This window comes from Apodemus sylvaticus, chromosome 21, assembly GCF_947179515.1.
Source record: "Apodemus sylvaticus chromosome 21, mApoSyl1.1, whole genome shotgun sequence".
In the NCBI taxonomy this organism is placed as follows: Eukaryota; Metazoa; Chordata; class Mammalia; order Rodentia; family Muridae; genus Apodemus; species Apodemus sylvaticus.
This window is the reverse complement of record NC_067492.1, coordinates 43,476,093-43,494,734: the sequence shown is the minus strand read 5'-3', so window position 1 is coordinate 43,494,734 and position 18,642 is coordinate 43,476,093. Positions and strand designations below refer to the sequence as shown.

The following is an 18,642-nucleotide window of genomic DNA, read 5'->3' as shown; positions in this document are numbered from 1 at the left end:
GCTCCCACATGAAAGCCACACGGACAGACCCCAGAGCCCACTGGCCGCAGGGAACAGACATGAATGGTGTGTGTGAGACCAGGGTCTCAGAAAAGATGAAAACCCCTGTCAGAGCTGTAAGGAGAGTGTTCTACTTACATCACCAAGCAGAGGGACATTAAATTTAACGGGCTAAAAAATGAAGTGTGAGACCAGACCACCGGCCATCCAGACAGCTGCTGACAACATCACGCCACGAGGGTCACGGGTGAGGTGGCAGCTTCACTCTTCAGTATGTTGGGGAGAATTTCTCCTGGCAAGGACGTGGAGGATTTCCTCACGTCCTCTCGCCATTAGACAGCAATCATTTCATAACTGTGCTGTGATGGAGTTAACAACTTCGAGGGTTGTTTTGCTTTGCTTTCCTGAGGGAAGGTCATGCCGTGCTGTCTGAGCTAGCCTGGTAGTCACTGTGTGCCCAGGCTGGCGTTGAATTCACAGTAATCCTGACTCAGTTTCCTGACTGCTGGGATTACAGATGTGAACAACCATAGGTTGTTTAACCAGTTTGCTATTGACTGGTGTTTGAATATTTTCTTCTATATTTTGCTCTTGTGAATAATGCTATGAGGAGTCAAAGCATAAATGAGCCAATTTGGACTTTTTTTTTTTTTTGCACTTCCGAGGTGGGGTTGAGACAGGGTTTCACTTAAAATCCTGAGCTGGTCTGGAACGCATAATCCCCCTGCCTCTGCTTCCTGAGTGCTGAGATGAAGGTGTGTGCCAGCGTACCAACGTGCCAGGTCTGTCTTGCACTTCTGGGAAACTGTGTGGCTCCCCTGTTAAGAGCAGGGACTGTGCATGGAGTTGGCAGGGTTCCTCCCTACTCCTTTCTTTTACCTTACAGGTCACATATATCTCTATCTCTGTCTCTGTCTCTGTCTCTATCTCTATCTCTGTCTCTGTCTCTGTCTCTATCTCTATATCTATCTATCTAGCTCTACCTCTACCTCTATCTCTCTATCTCTTCTATCTCTATATACAATGGCTTCTGTTTTTTTGTTTGTTTGTTTGTTTTTTGTTTGTTGTTTTTTTTTTTTTTGGAATTCCTGTCAGTGCAAATATGTGTATTTCTGCTATATGTGCTTTTTGTGTTTTTTCTTTTTTTTTAATTTAAAATTTATTCTTCTCTCATATATTACATCCTGACAGCAATCTCCCTTCCCGTGACTCCTCCCAATGCTGCCCCAGCCTCCCCGTCTACCCCCTCTTCTCTTCCAATTCTCTTCAGAAAAGAGCAGGCTTCCCATGGATATCAACCCATGATGGCATTTCAAGAGGGAGGACTAGGCCCCTTCCCTAGTATTAAGGCTGGCCGAGGCAACCCAGGAGGAGGAAAGGGTCCCCAAAGCAGGCAAACGAGTCAGAGACAGCCCCTGCTCCCACTGTTAGGAGTCTCCCAAGAAGACCAAGCTACACAGCTGTAACATATGTAGGGAGGGCCTCGTGAGTCCTATGCACACTCCCTGGTTGTTGGTTTAGGCTCTGTGGGCCCCAATCAGCCCAGGTAAGTTGGTTTTGTGGGTTTTATTGTGATTTCCTTGAGCCCTCTGGCTCCTACAATCCTTCCTCCACCTCTTCCTAAGGATTCTTTGAGCTTTGCCTAATGTTCACTTGTGGGTCTCTGCATCTGTTCCCATCAGTTTCTGGGTGAAGCCTCTCTGATGACAATTGGGCTTGGTTTCTTGTGCTTTTTCTAATAGTATATTATATGAATATTCTAGTCTGTTAACTCTGGTCTCACTCTACTTCCTTCCTTCCTTCCTTCCTTCCTTCCTTCCTTCAGTCCTTCCTTCCTTCCTTCCTTCCTTTCTTCCTTCCTTCAGTCCTTCCTTCCTTCCTTTCTTTCTTCATCCTTTCTTTTTCCATCCTTTATGGATTTGTCCCCCCTCCCCTCCCCCCACAGGGTTTCTCTGTGTAGCTCTGGCTGTCCTGGAATTCACTCTGTACACCAGACTGGCCTTGAACTCAGAAATCTGCCTGCCTCTGCCTCCCAAGTGCTGGGATTAAAGGTGTGCACCACCACTGCCTGGCATCTCCATCCTTTCTATTGCCATCCTTTCTATCTTTCTTTCTTTCTTTCTTTCTTTCTTTCTTTCTTTCTTTCTTTCTTTCTTTCTTTCTTTCTTTCTTTCTTTCTCTCTCTCTCTCTCTCTCTCTCTCTTTCTTTCTTTCTCTCTCTCTTTCTCTCTTTCTCCCTTTCTTTCTTTGTAGTGTTAAGGATGGAATCTACAGCCTTGGACATACCAAATAAGCATTCTACTATTGAGCTACACCTATAATCCTGCCTGTGTTTACATTCAAACATTTAGCATTAACTGTTTGAAACAGGGTCTCACTATGACACCTGGACTGCCCTGGAGCTGGTTATGTAGACCAGGCTAGCCTAAACCTCATAGAAATCTGCTGGCCTTTGCATCTATTCTTTGTCCTCTTGAGATTGGTTCTTGTTCTGTAGCCCAGACTCACCTTATACTTACTGTGTAGTCTAGGCTACCCCTGAAGGGACGGTCTTCTTGCCTCAGCCCCGAATGCTGGGTAACATACTTGGCCTGATGCTTACTTTTGATCTTTCTATCAAATCCATGTTATAAGCATTTCTGGGACTCTGGATACATGCTATACATTGGTAGTGGAAATCTGTGTCGGTTATCAGTGCCTGTCTGCCAAAGCCAGTGTCTGATGCTCCTGAGAGGAGTCTCCTAAGAGATGACAGCTGAGTGTGAGGACAGGAAGGGCCGCTGAAACCACAGGTCAGTGGCCACCTGAGCTGGCACAGTCTTCATATGTCTTTACCACACTCAGCAAGGGAAAGAGTGCCTGAACTCGTGCCGATCACATGAATCCAAACTGGGCTGAATCTTGGGTCTGAGTCCCTGCCTTGATAACCTACCCCAGTGGTTAGAGACACAGCCTCTAAATTCAAACTGCCTGGCTGAACGCCCTTGCGTCCTTGGTAGCCATGTGCGTGGGTGCAGGCTAGGCCTGAGGTTGAGATTTCTTATCTGTGTTCCCATGTGGTTATAAGGAACAAAGGAGCCAGCCTGCTGTGATCTAGCCAAGCACAGACTTATTATCGTCTTATTAGAGGAATCTATCATTATTAATAGATCAACTTTTCTGGTCTCCCAGTTGATTGAAATGAAAATGAGCATTATGGGAGAAAATTTCTAGTCTAGTCAGACTTTGATGGTTGACAGGAGCTGACATTTCTGAGGGTCCAAACATTCATTTTGGCGTAGGTGTCTTCGGCAAGTCCTGAGATTCTGAGCAGAAATTCCTAAAAAAAGCAGAGAAAGCAACACACTCATTCCTTCTTTATTTGTCTCTTAGGAGCTTGGACTGTTCTTACTGACTAGAGGACAGTATGCCGGTGAGGCCCGCTTATCTCTGGTAGTACAGGGAGTGCTCCCTGTTGGTGCTCCCATTCTTCATCAATGAATATCTAGGGAGGGTGCAATAAGCTGTGGGTGGTGAGGACTCTGTGAACGACGAGTTGGCATGCTTTCACGAGGCTCAGCATTTTGCTCCTGTGTTTGAGCCTTTGGCTATGGACTGGATGAACTAGCTGAGTTTTATAGCTGTGGTTCTAGGTGGCATGTGACTTTTATTCTTTTTGACCCAGAGATCAGCTAGCCATGGTCTCATGGTGATGGATGAAACACAACGTGCTTAGGTGCTAGATTCAGAGTCGGCACACTGCTATACAAACTGCAAAGGCCGAACTAAGTCACATCTTGAGCTCAAAGCCAGGAGAAGACCTTGGAATCGCACAGCAAAGGGACATAGCATAGAAACAGAAGTGTAAGGAATTGAGGCTAATAGTCCAATCTGTCACAGAGGGAGACAGAAATTAATGCATCAGTCCCATAATCATGAACTACAACACATTGGAGGAAACTTCCAAAGTGCACAGGGCCTTGACTACAGCTCTGCAGACACTTTTCCTGAAGAAATTATGTCTAGGGTGAGACTTGAAGGATTACAGGGCAGGGAAAGACACCAAGGAAAGGGAAGCTCGTGCGCAAAGTCTCCTGGTCAAGAGGAAGCAGGGCAGCTGCAGGGGTGAGCAAGGTGTCCGGGGAGAAGCTGGAAAACCAGCAGGGGCAAGATCAGCTGTGCCCCCGAGGCTCTGCTATGAGCAGCTCATGTCTTAAAAGTGAAGAGCATTGGTTTCTTGCCATGGTTGCAATTTTTCCAGGAACATATTTGCCCACCTCCTCACACAGTCCTGTCCATCCCTCAGGGTGTATCAAGGAGATTGTGAAACATCTTAGCTGCCCTGCTGTACGAACCAAACGCTTGTATCACTCCCATACGTTGGCATAGTAACCCCTAGTGTGATGGAGATAACCATGTTATCAAGGGTAGATCTCAGGAATGGGGTTAGTGTTCTTATAAACGAGAACCTAGGCCTGGAGTAGTGATACTCAACATTTATTCCCAGTAAGGGAGAGGCAGGCCAATTTCTGTGAGTTCAAGGCCATCCTAATCCACATAATGGGTTCTAAACTAGCATATATATATATATATGGTATGAGAGAGAGAGAGAGAGAGAGAGAGAGAGAGAGAGAGAGAGAGAAGAGGCGACTGAGAGTCAGCTTAGCCTTGGACACTTTGTTATTGAGTTGGGACACCTGGCCAGCTGGTTTCTGTTTCTTTGGCCTCCCTGTTCTTTGTATAAACATCTTCCGTTACCATGTTTGGTTCTATTTTCAGTGGTTTCTCTGCACTGCAGGCTGTGGCCTTTTGAAAGGCAGAGACTATTTTGTTTTTTTCCCCCTCTGCTTCTCTTGTGTTTATTGACAGACCTTGGCCCAGATCAGTTGCCAGGAAATGTCTATTGTCTCGGTGATCAAATGAGCTCATGGATACAGAATACTTTTTTAGATGTGGAATGCCACACCGTCATTGTCACCCACAAGATCTGGCTGCTGCTATTGTTTCTCCTGGTGGGAGGAGCAATCTTAGGTACGAGGGGCGGGGAGCTAGCTCAGTGGATGATGGAGGTGGCAAACTTGAGCCCTTTCAGAGCCAGGAAGGTGAGACAAATGGGGACTCAAGGCTGAGGTGAGCCCACAGGAGCAGTGGGTGGAGGCAAATCGTACTAGGAGTGCTGCATTATGCAGAGCTACTGGATCCTGTCTGGCATGCCCACTGGGCGCAGGGCTCTTGGTTACCACCTCTGACTAGTTCAGAAGAGGCTGAGAAGTCAGATTTCAGTTAGTGAATCAGACATCTAAAACACAGGCAATTCAACAAGAAGTTAAAGAACAATGTTGTGGAGGGGAAATGAGATGTAGCCTGCAGACCTTTTGGCCTGTAGTGCTGAATTCATGACCTGTGAGCTAACGGCATAGATCTGAGATCTGGAAAAAACTAGGTCCAAGCCCCAGTTTTTTCCTCCTGTCAGGAAGATGACCTGGATGCTCTGATCTTGTCCCCTCTTTCATGAGAAAGTAACAGAACACACCCACAAGGTGCTGTGGCCATGCATTTAACACAAGGGCTCACTCTTCATTGCCCCATGTTTACCTCTCAGGCAGCTCGGAGCTTAAGGGTTTGTGGTTAGGCATAGTCAGTGGCACTGGGGAAGAGTAGACAAATTGGTTCAGAAGCCTCTGAAGGTTTTGGTGTTGAGAATGAATGAAATCTGTAATGATCATTTTTGAGACCCAAGGGGAAAACGGAGAGGTTCCCAAGTAAGTGGATAAATTACCTGCCTTAATCTAAAGTATCTAAGTACCTGCTGAATGACTCAGGTCATTCATTCATTCTTTCACTCCTTAACAAGTACTCAGATCACTCATTCACTCATTTGCAAGTACTCAGGTCATTTGTTCATTCATTCACAAATTTTCAGGTCATTCATTTATTCTTCCATTCATTTACCCTTGATGGGTACTGCCTAGTAAAGTGCTAGGGTGCCTGAGAGGAAGCACTAGCTCTTGTTAAACTCATTATAAAGAGTTTGTGTCTTGAATAAAAGACAGGAACAGGGCAAAAGAATAGTGGGAAGTAAATTCTCTCTATGTGTGATGTTGGACAAGTTACTAGAACATTCTCCGCATCTTATTTCCTCATTTGCAGAAGGGGAATCACTGAAACACTGCTTCTTGGGGTTGCCATGAGGAATTACTAGATTAGTGCCTGAGAGTCAGGTACAGTGTCATTGGGGGTTGGGGTAGAGCTGGCATCTTGAGTAGGTTCCCCAGATGCATATTCTGGGATCCTGGTGAGCAGTTTTGTGACCCTCCCCCCCCAAGTTGTCATGACTGGGAGGGAAAATAAGCTACCATATATGCTTTTCCCCTGAGGTTGAGAAATAGCCCAGCAGGTCAAGGAAAGCCTTTAATGTCCTGGCGGATCCAGGCATGCACTTCTGGAATCCCAGCAGTCAGGGAGATCACGATGTCAAAGTCACATAGAGAGTCTGAGGCTAGCCTGGGCGATGGATGTAGCAAGATCCTATGTTTTGGTTGTGAGCCTAGCCTTTAATGGCTGATTCATCTCTCCTGTCCAAGATCCTATGTTAAGAAACCAAAACCAAGACCCATCCCAAACCAAGAGTGGGAGCAGATAGGGTCATCAGAAGCTGAAACCCACCCACGCTGGGTGTGGGCATGCAGAAATAATGACTGAAAAGAAGCCTCCACAGTGCTAGCCTTGGCTGGTCAGCATCCAGCATCACTCTGAGCCAAGATGAGTATTTGAAAATCAGTGCAGTGATTCAGATGTGGGAAGAACATCAGAATGTCAGATGAATTACCAGTTTGATCATAGTCCTGACGTGAGCTTCTTCAACTATAGTAGTAATTGCTATAGCTTAGGATGAGGCTTGCCGCATACACACTGCTGCTGGCTTGCCTGTATCCTGTCCTTCCCTCCACAAACACGTGTCAGGTTTCAACCATCAGTGTGGCCATATAGAGAAGGGTTTATTATGGCTTGAATGTAAAGTGCGCCCTGCAGGCTTGACCCTCATGTGGTGGCAAGTAGGGCCCCACTTGAAGTAGGAGGCCCTGGAAACTTCAAGATGGAGGGTTTTGCCAGAGGCGTAGGTTACTATCTATACTCCTTGGAAGATTACACCCAGGCCCAGGTTCCTCCCAACCCCCTGCTTTCCATATGTCTTGAAGTGGGTAGCTTCTGTCACTAGAATTTTCTGTTTTACTCTGGGACCTGAATCAACAGAGCCAGGGACTATGGACCGAACTTTCTGAAACCATAAACCCAGATAAGTCATCTCTCTTAAATGACATATGCCACGTGTTTTGTTGCAGTGACAAACGTCTGCCTCATGCAGGGCCTTCAGGAGACAGTGAAAGCTAAACAAGGCCATAGAGGTGGGGCTTGTAAGAGATGCCCAGGCACGAACTTTCTCTCTACTGACTGAAGAGTCGGTGAGAACAGAATCATCTGCCAGCCAGGAAGAGAGGCACCATCAGGACCTGAGCTCTTGGACCATTGATTTGGGACTTTTCAGCCTTCAAAGCTGTGTTAAAAAAAAGAACCTGGAGAGATTGCTCAGGGGAGAAGAACACCACTGTTCATGCAGAGGGCCTGGTTTGGTTCTCAGCACCTACATGGTGAGTTATAGTTATCAGTCACCTGAGTTTCACAGGATCTGATGCCTCCCTGGGCACTAGACATGCATGTGACGCTCATACACACATGCAGGCAAAAGAATTATACATATAAAATAAATAAAGCTTAAAAGAAACCTTCTCTCTGTTGTTTAAGTTGTTCATGCTCGGCTACGATGGGCTGGCTAAGATACTACCTTGGCGATACATGCTCTACTATGTTCATAGCAGCCCTATTTATAATTGCCAGAAGCTGGAAAGAACCCAGGTATCCCTCAACAGAAGAGTGGATGCAAAAAATGTGGTATATCTACACAATGGAGTACTATTCAGCCATTAGAAACAATGAATTCATGAAATTCTTAGGCAAATGGATGGAGCTAGAGAACATCATACTAAGTGAGGTAACCCAGACTCAAAAGGTGAATCATGGTATGCACTCACTAATAAGTGGATATTAGCCTGGAAAGCTGGAATACCCAAAACATAATCCACACATCAAATGAGGTACAAGAAGAAAGGAGGAGTGGCCCCTTGTTCTGGAAAGACTCAGTGAAGCAGTATTCGGCAAAACCAGAACAGGGAAGTGGGAAGGGGTGGATGGGAGGACAGGGGGAGAGAAGAGGGCTTACGGGACTTTCGGGGAGTGGGGGGCTAGAAAAGGGGAAATCATTTGAAATGTAAATAAAAAATATATGGGGGGGGGGGGAAGATACTGCCTTGGCCAGGCACTGTACAGCCACTGTGTACAGCACCTAACTTGAACCTGACAACCCAGAGGGCAATTCTGTTCATATTTGTCTAAATCACTTCCTTCACTGCTGGGACAAAATATCCGACCAAAGCACCTTAGAGAGAAAGGGTTTACTTGGTTTGCAGTTTGAGGGCACAGTCCAGCACAACCCAGTATGGTGGTGAAATCACGGAGGCAGGGGAGTGAGGCAGCTGGTCACATGATGTGTGCAATCAGAAAGCAGAGAGAGATGGATGCTGTTATGCAGCTCATTTTATCCTCTTATTCAGACTGAGAATAGGGCCACCCACAGGTAAGGTGGCTTCTCTCAGCTAACGCCTGGATAATTTACACATCTCTCACAAGCATTCCCAGAGGCTAACATAATCTAGACATTACCTCACAGAACTGCCTGGAGCCTTGTCTCCAGGGAGAGTTCAAGTCTAGAACCCGTGAGGCTGACAGCACTGTTCGTCACCATAGCCTCATTTACAGTATAGAAGCACAATGGTGGCCTCTATGCCTTACGCATTTGTTTGTCTTTATTATGCTTACTGCTTTATGCTTACTTGTCTGTTAAATGCTTTGAACACACCCATAGGGAATTCTTATTATTTCCATTAGGAGAAGAAAGCTTTTGTAGAGTCAAGTTGATTTTCCCGAGCCACAGGGCTGGGTGTGGATCTGTGGTTGGAACCCAGGATGCTCAAGGCCCTGGGTTTAAATCGACAAGACAGGTTGGACAAGGACAGTGGCATATCAGCTTTGCTTTCTCAGCCACCACCCCAGGCTGTGTCTCCATGGCTTCTCCTCACCTAAAAAATGGGAAGAAGATTCCTGCCATTCTTTCTGCTCTGGAGACTTTGTGGGAACCTCTTGAAACTCACAAAGGTCATGATGAAGCTGCCTTCTCCACAGTGTGCCCTTGACCATCTCATCAGATGCACACACTTGCTTTCCTGGCTCCTGTGTGTCAGCACCAGACTGCGTCAACCTCTGGAGACTGCAGCCTGTGAGGAGAGAGCTGCCTCAGCCAAGGCATCCTCTCTTCTACATGGAAAGAGGCCATTACCCAAGCCTTCTGTGTTTATAGTGTCTCAGAGAGCAAATTTCCTTTTTCACGTGCGCTTCTTGCTTCTGTCTCTTAAAAAGAAAAGATTCTCCTCTTCGGCATTCAAATCAGATGAACATGTTAAGCAGGGAGGAGGAGATTAGAGCGGATCCACAGCCAGACTTCTAGCTCACAATCTCATTAGCTTGGAGAGGCCCCTCAGAGTCTGCGGAAGAGAGAGCTGAGGCCTGGGACGTCTCTGAAATGAGAAGACACGTCACCAAAGGAGAGACGGAGAATCTCATGCCTGTGTGTGTGGGGAGGGGGTGAGGAGAGGGGGGTCTTTGAGGAGGTGGTTGGGGTCTGTCTTCCAATATCTTGTGTATGTCTCTATAATCATCTTCACAGGCTACCTCCAGCCAGAAAGCTAAAAATGTAATCACACGGTTCTCTGCAAACACAGCCTGGGTGACTGCCGCCCTGTAGCTTGGCACAGAGGACTCCTCCTAGTGGCTTGCAGAGATAGGAAGATTGGTTTTCTGTAGAGCGACAGCAAGCCGCAGGTAGCCAGCCTCTTCTCGCTACCATAATAGGGCAGAGTGGGGGAAAAACAGACCAAAAATAGCCCAGGACTGTGTTGGGGAGGCCTCTTGAATTCAGAGTCATGGTGACTGGTTAGAGAGGATGGGCAGCAGTGGGGGAGGGCCATGGTTATAAAGTATTCACTGCTCTGGCTGCAAGAACAGCAGGGCATGGAGGCTGCCCTGAGGATTTCACAACTGTGCCATTCAATGTAGCTCATGCATTCATTCAACAAACACTGATCGAACAGTTTCTATGAGGCAGGCATTGCATCGAGCACCAGGATGCGGAAGTGAACAAGCAAAATGAGTTCCTGTTCCTGAGGAACAAAGAGAGCACCTGGGAGTCCAGAGATGGCACACAAGACGACGACACACGAGACGACGGCACACGAGAAAAAAGGACGAACTAATGTGAAAAATGAGACGCGTACCACACAGAACAGGGGCCTTCCCCCCCCTCTCTTTCTCTCTCTGCCTCTGTCTCTCAGCCTGTCTCTGTCATCTCTGGTGTGTGTGTGTGTGTGTGTGTGTGTGTGTGTGTGTGTGTGTGAGAGAGAGAGAGAGAGAGAGAGAGAGAGAGAGAGAGAGAGAATGCATAAGGCCTAATCTGTCCTTGATTCAGGTCAGGGTGGGGACCTTCACAGTGTCTCCCCAGGTGCAGAGTCTGTCAAGGTATCTGTAGGGCAGAGTCCCAGCTGAGTCATGTTTCCTTCGTTGCCCATAGATGTTGATCATAAGGCAGATAGATAGTGACTGCTCCTTGCAGACAGGCCTCCTTCAGAACTGGTCCTGGGGCTTGGTTCCTATGGTCTAAGTGTGTACCCCAAAGCCATGAGATGTAAATGGATGGGGAAGGAGAGATGGCTCAGCAGTTAACAGCTCTGGTCATCCTTCCGGGAGGTCGCAGGTTCGATTCCCAGAACCCACATGATGATTCTCTTTCAGGAGATCTGATGTTCTTGCTTAGCCTCTGTGGGCATCAAAGCACATGTAGTACACAGACACGCATGTAGGCAACACATATATATCAGGTAAAATACACGTATATAAGAATACACTAATAATTTTTAAAAATAAAGAAAACTTGTCTAAGAAAGAGAAAATTTCATTGCAAACTACAGTGTTGGAAGGTAGAGGCCTGGGGGCTCTGAGATCAGTTTATTTTGGAGTTGGTTTGTGAGAAAAGAATGTTTGGTGTCTCTCTCTTTGCCTCCATATAATGCTTCCTACCAGGCTGTGACAGACAGAACAAGAGCACCACCATACAAGGCTTCTCCATCTTGGACTTCCCAGACTCCAGAGCTGTAAGCCAAATACATTTCTGCTCACTATAAAGCCCTTAATTGGTTTTGGGGGGGCAAGGTCACAAAAGGAACATTGACAACAACCAGAGTGTGGCAGCTAGTTTTTGTCATATGAGAAATATTAGAGTCACTTGGGAAGGGGAAACCTCAGCTGAGGACTTGCTTCCCACAGGCTGACTTGTGGGTATGTTTGTCAGACATTTTCTTGATTAATGATTGATGTGGGAGGGCCCAGCCCATTGTGGGTGGTACCTTTCTGGGCTGGTGGTCCTGGGTTCTATAAGAAGGCAGGCTGAGTAAGCCATGAGGAGCAAGCCAGTAAGCAGCACTCCTCCATGGCCTCTGCATCAGCTCCTGCCTCCAGGTTCCCGCCTTGGCTTCTCTCAGTGACCTGTGACTCTGGGATATGTAAGCCAAATAAATCCTCACCCCATGGTGTTTCATCACTGCAGTAGGAAGCCAACTAGGACACTGAATGACTGATAGAGGGAAATAGCTTCACATTGTGAAGCCACATAAGCCCTCACTGTTAGGTGATGTGTGAGCTACAACCTGAACGATAGGAAGGGTCCAGCTCACAGAATATCTCCAGAGTATAAAGCCAGAGGGAGGGAATGATACTGGCTAGAAGGGAGGCCCATGGGGCTTGAGGGTGGTGGACCTAAAGAAGGGGAGGGGGGTGGGCAGTTCCAATAGAGCTGTATTGAGCCCTGTTTAAATTTAGACTTAATTCTGAAGGCAAAGAGAAGTTTCTGGAGGGATCCAACAAAGGGGAATATCTTCCTGGCTTTTGTGGATTCAATTTCATCAGGAAGATACGATAAGCTGTCATTGAAAGTCAGAGAATAGCCCCAAAGTTCCCCCCACCTCATTCTGTATCTATAAAGGGCACTGCACCAAGTTCATAGGTAGATCTCAGTCACTGAACATTCATTAAGTAAATAGAATAGTTGAGCATCTATGATATAGCAGACACTGTACCAGGCTCTAAGATACGGCAAACAGCAAGTTGAGCCACAGAAGGGATCATCAGAGTATCCATCCACAGTAGGCAAATTTCAGATGACTCAGTTGGGTGGCAGTGGCTTTATGAAGTGGGTACTGGGCGCTAGAAGGAAGCATGGCGCTTCCTGGAGAAGACAGCACTAGATGAGGTGTGGGAAGGAATGCACTGAAGAGCATGGGGACACATCAGTAGTGTTCACACTGAGAACTGAGCATGTTTGATTCCATGTCATCTTCAGAGACACTTAGAGGCAGCAGGAGCTTTTCTCTTCCAGAGAAACTGAGGTGAATAGAAATATCACATTCAAGGTCACACGTCTCAGAAGAGGCGGATTTCCTTCCACGTCTGACTCAGAAGTGGGATCCTGTGCCCTTTGGCCCCCATGCAACAGCAGCTGATCGGTCGGAAGTGACCCTTCACTACCCAGCTCAGAGTCCTACCCATTCCCAGGATGAGTTCTGCAGCAAGGTTTGGTGTCAGCTGTGGTGTACACAACAGCTCTGGAGTCCTCCCTTGCTTTCCTGCCTATGATCCTCTCTGTCCTCTGCCTTTCTCTCCTCCTTCCCCTTCTCTCCTCTTCCCTTCCTCCTTTTCTTTCTCCTTCCTTCTTTTCTTTCTTTCTTATGGAGATGGAGGGTCACATAATGCAGCCCAAGCTGGCATGGAACTCATCCAGATCTCTGCTTTCTTTGCCCTCTACAGGTGCTGGTGCCAAGGGCAGACATTACACTCCTTGCAGACAGGTTTCTCTCAGAGGTGGTCCTGGGGTACAGGTGCCATGGTCTGCTCTTGAACTTGAAGGCTTCATGACCCAGCCTCCCATGATGGGATTGCAGGTGTGTGTCATTGCACTTACCCTCTGCCCACGCTTCTGTCTCCCTCAGCTCTCTCTCCCATTTGCCAACCCATTAGATTCACCAAGAACAGATTCCCCCATATCATTAAAATATTATTTTTAATTTATTTTCCATGTATGTATGTGTGTGTGTCTTAGTCAGGGTTTCTATTTCTGCACAAACATCATAACCAAAAAGCAAGTTGGGGAGGAAAAGGTTTATTCCGCTCACACTTCCACACAGCTATTCATCACCAAAGGAAGTCAGGACTGGAACTCAAGCAGGTCAGGAAGCAGGAGCTGATGCAGAGGCCATGGAGGGATGTTCCTTACTGGCTTGCTTCCCCTGGCTTGCTCAGCCTGCTCTCTTATAGAACCCAAGACTACCAGCACAGGGATGGCACCACCCACAAGGGGCCCTCCCACCTTGATCCCTAATTGAGAAAATGCCCCACAACTGGATCTCATGGAGGCATTTCCCCAAATGAAGCTCCTTTCTCTGTGATAACTCCAGCCTGTGTCAAGTTGACACACCAAACCAGCCAGTACAGTGTGCATGTGTGTGTGTGTTTGTGTGTTTCTGTGTGCCATGTGAAGGATGTTTATGGAGGTGAGTTCTTTTCAGCTTCTCAGATTCAGTTTTTTTCTTCCACTGTGGTTTTAGGGTTGGAGTTCAGGCTTTGGGGGCAAGCACTTTTACCTGTGGAGCCATCTCCCCAGCCCCATTCCTTGTCTTTTTGATATGTGGTTTAATATTTTTCATTACATCCTAGTTGTGCGACTGATCCCTGGCCAAGAGTGTGAGTGGAAGCAATGTGTAGCTGTCCTGTTAACCTTGGCTGTTACTGGGTGCGGCCTAAGAATGGATGCCTCAACTGGGAAATTACTTAGACTGGCCTGTGTGTGTCTGTGTGTGTGTGTGTGTGTGTGTGTGTGTGATGAGTATTAACTGATGCAGGAGTGCCCAGTCCACGCATTCCTAGGCAGTGCTCCTGGGCAGTATAAGAAAGCTATTTAAGCATGAGCCAGAGACCAAGCCAGAGAAGGAGCCAGAGAAAGCAGTGCTCCTCCTGCTTCCCGCCTGCAGATTCCGGTTTAAGACCCTTTGCTGAATTCTCCTAGTGATGAATTGTGACCTGAAAGTGTAAGAAAAATAAACCCTTTTCTCAGAATGTTTTGTAACAGCAACAGAAAGAAAACTAGGACAATGACATCTTCATTTGGTCCTTATAAATCTCTAACATATTTATTTTCCCCCTTTGCTGTCTCAGAAGCTACCAGAAGATGACAGAGCCAGTGCTAACCTCTGAATAATGCGTAGGGAAGAGATTGTTTCCCAACCCTATCTTGAGATAATTTGTGAATAAGAGAAAATAAGGGCTGGGCTGCCATGCTTGTGGATTGGCAGGATTAATATAGTTAAAATGGCCATCTTGCCAAAAGCAATCTACAGATTCAATGCAATCCCCATCAAAATCCCAACTCAGTTCTTCACAGAGTTAGAAAAAGCAATTCTCAAATTCATCTGGAATAACAAGAAACCCAGGATAGCTAAAACTATTCTCAACAACAAAAGAAATTCTGGGGGAATCAGTATCCCTGACTTCAAGTAATACTACAGAGCAATAGTCTTAAAAACTGCATGGTATTGGCACAGTGACAGACAAGTGGACCAATGGCATAGAATTGAAGATCCAGAAATGAATCCACACACCTATGGTCATTTGATCTTCAACAAAGGAGCCAAAAACATCCAGTGGAAAAAAGATAGCCTTTTCAACAAATGGTGCTGAATCAATTGGAGGTCAGCATGCAGAAGAATGTGCATTGATCCATTCTTATCTCCATGTACTAAACTTCACTCCAAGTGGATCAAGGACCTCCATGTAAAACCAGACACACTGAAACTAATAGAAAAGAAACTGGGGAAGACCCTTGAGGACATGGGCACAGGGGAAAAGTTCCTGAACAGATCACCAATAGCTTATGCTTTAAGATCAAGAATTGACAAATGGGACCTCATAAAATTACAAAGTTTCTGTAAGGCAAAGGACACTGTTAAAAGGAAATGGCTCAATGGTTGAGCACTGACTGCTCTGCCAGAGGTCCTGAGTTCAATTCCCAGCAACCACATGGTGTCTCACAAACATCTGTAATGGGATCTGATGCATTCTTCTAGTGTGTGTCTGAAGACAGCTACAGTGTGCTCATATAAATAAAAAATAAATAAATCTTTTTAAAAAAGAGATAAAATAAAGCTTGTTAAATGGCTATATGATTGGGCCCATTTGTATACTCACTAACTATAAGTTAGTGTTAGTCCACACTAACTTATCTACTTATTTTCCATTATTAAAGATCATTGTCAGAACAAGTGGTAGTTTATGGCATTCCAATAAAAAAGTTATCCAAGTTAGGGAATTGTGTGCAGTAATTTTCTCCAAATTAAAACATTCCATCCCAAGAAGGCTTGTTAAAATACAGGAAGAAAACAATACACAAGTCTCAGTTAGTTCCTGAAATTTACCAGATTCACAAATCACTCCCTTCCCAAGGTTATAGTAGTATAGGCAGCTGAGGAGACTCTCAGACTTGATGAACTTCCTGTATGTTGTACAGAGAGCTCCAGGAGTGTACTTTATGAGCCATCAGCCATGGTAGGGTGGGCTTTCCAGCTATTCATCTGTCTTTGAGCTGTTCATGTTCTCGTAAAGAACTCCTCACACCTACTCCTGTGAATAAGCCTGATAAACACTTTGGTTACCAAGTTGGACTTGAGTGGAATCCTTACTTTAGTTTGTCATTCATGCCCTAGCTGGAGTGCATAGGTGTTTGTTCAAATCTCTTCAGAAAAAAAACATCTCACACAACAGAAATATAAATAAAAGTTAAGGAATGAGTGAATAAAACTTCATTTTGGTTTACATTTTAGTGGTAAGACAGTAATTTGTAAAAAAAAAATTTTATAGCTTTAAAAAAAAAACAATAACAGGAGAATCAGAGAAACAGACACAGAAAGAGAAATGCTAACAAAAGCTTGATGGTGCGACACACATAATTCCACCATTTGGGAAATGGAGGAGCAGGGAACAGCAGTCGTTGAGGACACCTTCAGCTCTATCACTATCTTGTTGCCAGCCTGGGGTACACGGAATCCTGTCTCAAAAGGTGGGAGGGGACAAGGATGACTAGGAAGAGATACAAGAGAAAGAATAAGATGAAGGACTCAAGATGTGAGAGAGACGATGGGGAAGAAGAGAAAATACAAAAGAAAGCACGCATCCCTGCTGGAAAGGGTAAAATTCGAATGGAATCATCCGTACAGTTAGGAGAACACCTGGTTCTCCTAGCACAACTTCCTCAAATTCAACCTGCTATTAAAAGCTGCCCGTCTCCTAGTCAGGGACTGAACTCTTTGGCACACCCACCCTGTTACCGTCTCTCATCTGCAAGCCTGGAGATGTGTGTGGTTTGTAGCCTGAGATTCCATGTAAAACATAGGAATCATCCCCAGCCAAACTCTTAGGAAAATAGTATTTCCGCTTGGCAGGTAAAAGAGAAAAGAGATAAAGGTTATATCAAGAGGGACGGCCCCGGCTTCCGTAATTTTATATTCGGATTCCGGTGGCTGGGAGCTAATTAGGCCTGGTTGTCTTCCCACTCAACACCACTTGCCTTCTATGCCTTGACTAATTGGCTTGAAAAAAGGGTTCTAAAGGAAATGGATCTTGGGTTTGGTGATGGGTGGTTACAGTGGTCTGGAGAAATGTCCCCTCAGAACGCTTTTGCTCTTAGACTATTTAGATGGTGTACTTCTCAGGATGATGGACAGCTCCAGACAGACTGGAAGTGTCAGAGAGGAGGCCCTGGAAGTGGCTTCAGTCCACAAACTCTGGCTATTTGGGCTGTAGCCTGCTACCTTATTTAATTATGCAATGATCAGCAACCTTTACATTTTAATTAGCGAGTCACTGTAATGAAGCCATTCTGCTTCCACCCAGAGCGGGTCTGATGGCTTTTCCTCGCGCTAGAAGGGTCTTCAACACTAATTGGCTGTTTGGCGGCTTGGTCTTGACAGTATGAGGTAGGCAGTGATCCCCTTGCATTTCTGCAAATGCGTTCTCTGGTCTCCCTGCCCTCCTCCTCTTTGATTTGCCTAATTAGTGCTAATAATTTAAAAGCTGCATGGCCCTCTTTTGATCCTACTGTCGAAGGCAGACAGAGCCATTCCATTAGCAGATATTAAATAGCACTAATCTGTGGTGACACGGTTGGAGCTGGCTTACACACAGCTCTGGCCTGGGACCTGGGGCTGCCTTACAAATACACACACACACACACACACACTCACCTCATTCATGTTATTCCTAGAGAAAAGTCCTTCTAGGCAGTGTCAGCTTAAATGTCCTGTCTTTATAACTGCTTGAGGTCCCCTTTATTGTGGGCTGGCATTGAAAACCCACGTAGTTTATCCCACAGTTCAGGATTTTAATGATTAATTTATGAATGTATTTGCAAGAATGCCAAGGTCTCTAAAATAATGAACTTCTCCCCCAAAGTTGTATGTGTTTCACTTCAATCAAAGTAATCTATCTCGAACATTGTTCTCTCTCTTTTTTCTTCACCTTAAAGGGGGGGGGGTGTTATCATTTCACCAGGGTCTTGATAACATTTTGACAAGTAATAGAATTCATTTACATTTATCAAAATAAACAGATAAGCCTTCCATCTTCCCCTGCTTAGCCAGCGCTGACAGGTCTCTCACCTCCAACAGGCATCGGTCATGTGCAGTGAGTCCAAGTAGTCAGAAATTTCTGTTGAAATTCAAAACGGGCCTCAGATGAATGGCTTCCGGTGAGCCCTTTCCCAGGTTCTGGGAAAGCAGACACACCTCTCTGTGTGACTTTGGGCTTCTCAACCATGAGCTACCTCCTTATTTAAAGACAGTGGGATGCCGCAGTTGAGAACGATGGCTCTGTAATTGGATTGATGGAGTTCTAATCTTAGCTTCATTATTTTCCCACCAAGTGTGTGGCTTTAGGCACACTATTTGTAATGGTACTAAATACAGCCTGGAGTTGTTATAAAGATTCAAAGAGATAATGCATGTGTCACATGGGGCGGGGTATACTTACTGCACTTGGCACACACTAAACTCTTTAAAAGGTTGCAATGGTGGTGGTGGTGACAGAGAAGGCTTATCCCTTCTTGTGGCCCAGGGTCTCTGCACAGGGTCTCTGTGGAGGGGGTCACAGTGAACAGAGGCTTTCAGAGTCTGTGGGGTTGCTTGGTGTCCATCTGTTTTTTAACTCTCATTATGCTGAGCATGTGGTACACAGCTGTAATCTCAGCATCCAGGAGGCTGAGGCAGCCTGGGCTACAGGGCATAGAGACACTCTGCCTTGATTGCTTCTCGTTAGTTTTCTTAAGAAAGTAACAGGCACATTCGTGGAGTTTAAGGGCCACGAATGAGAGGCAGCAGAAAGTCCACTCTTGCCTGCTTT

The 18,642-nt window shown here is 45.8% G+C and overlaps 1 long non-coding RNA gene across 1 annotated transcript in view; it reads left to right on the top strand.

Moving 5' to 3' along the window:
• Positions 1-15,339, top strand: part of LOC127671989 (uncharacterized) — a 61,731-nt gene extending 46,392 nt beyond the window's left edge. The window contains exons 2-5 of the long non-coding RNA XR_007974815.1: positions 11,227-11,297; positions 12,578-12,771; positions 13,006-13,139; positions 14,410-15,339. This is a non-coding gene — a long non-coding RNA (uncharacterized LOC127671989). The remainder of the gene's footprint in view (positions 1-11,226; positions 11,298-12,577; positions 12,772-13,005; positions 13,140-14,409) is intronic.
• The last annotated feature ends 3,303 nt before the right edge of the window (positions 15,340-18,642 follow it).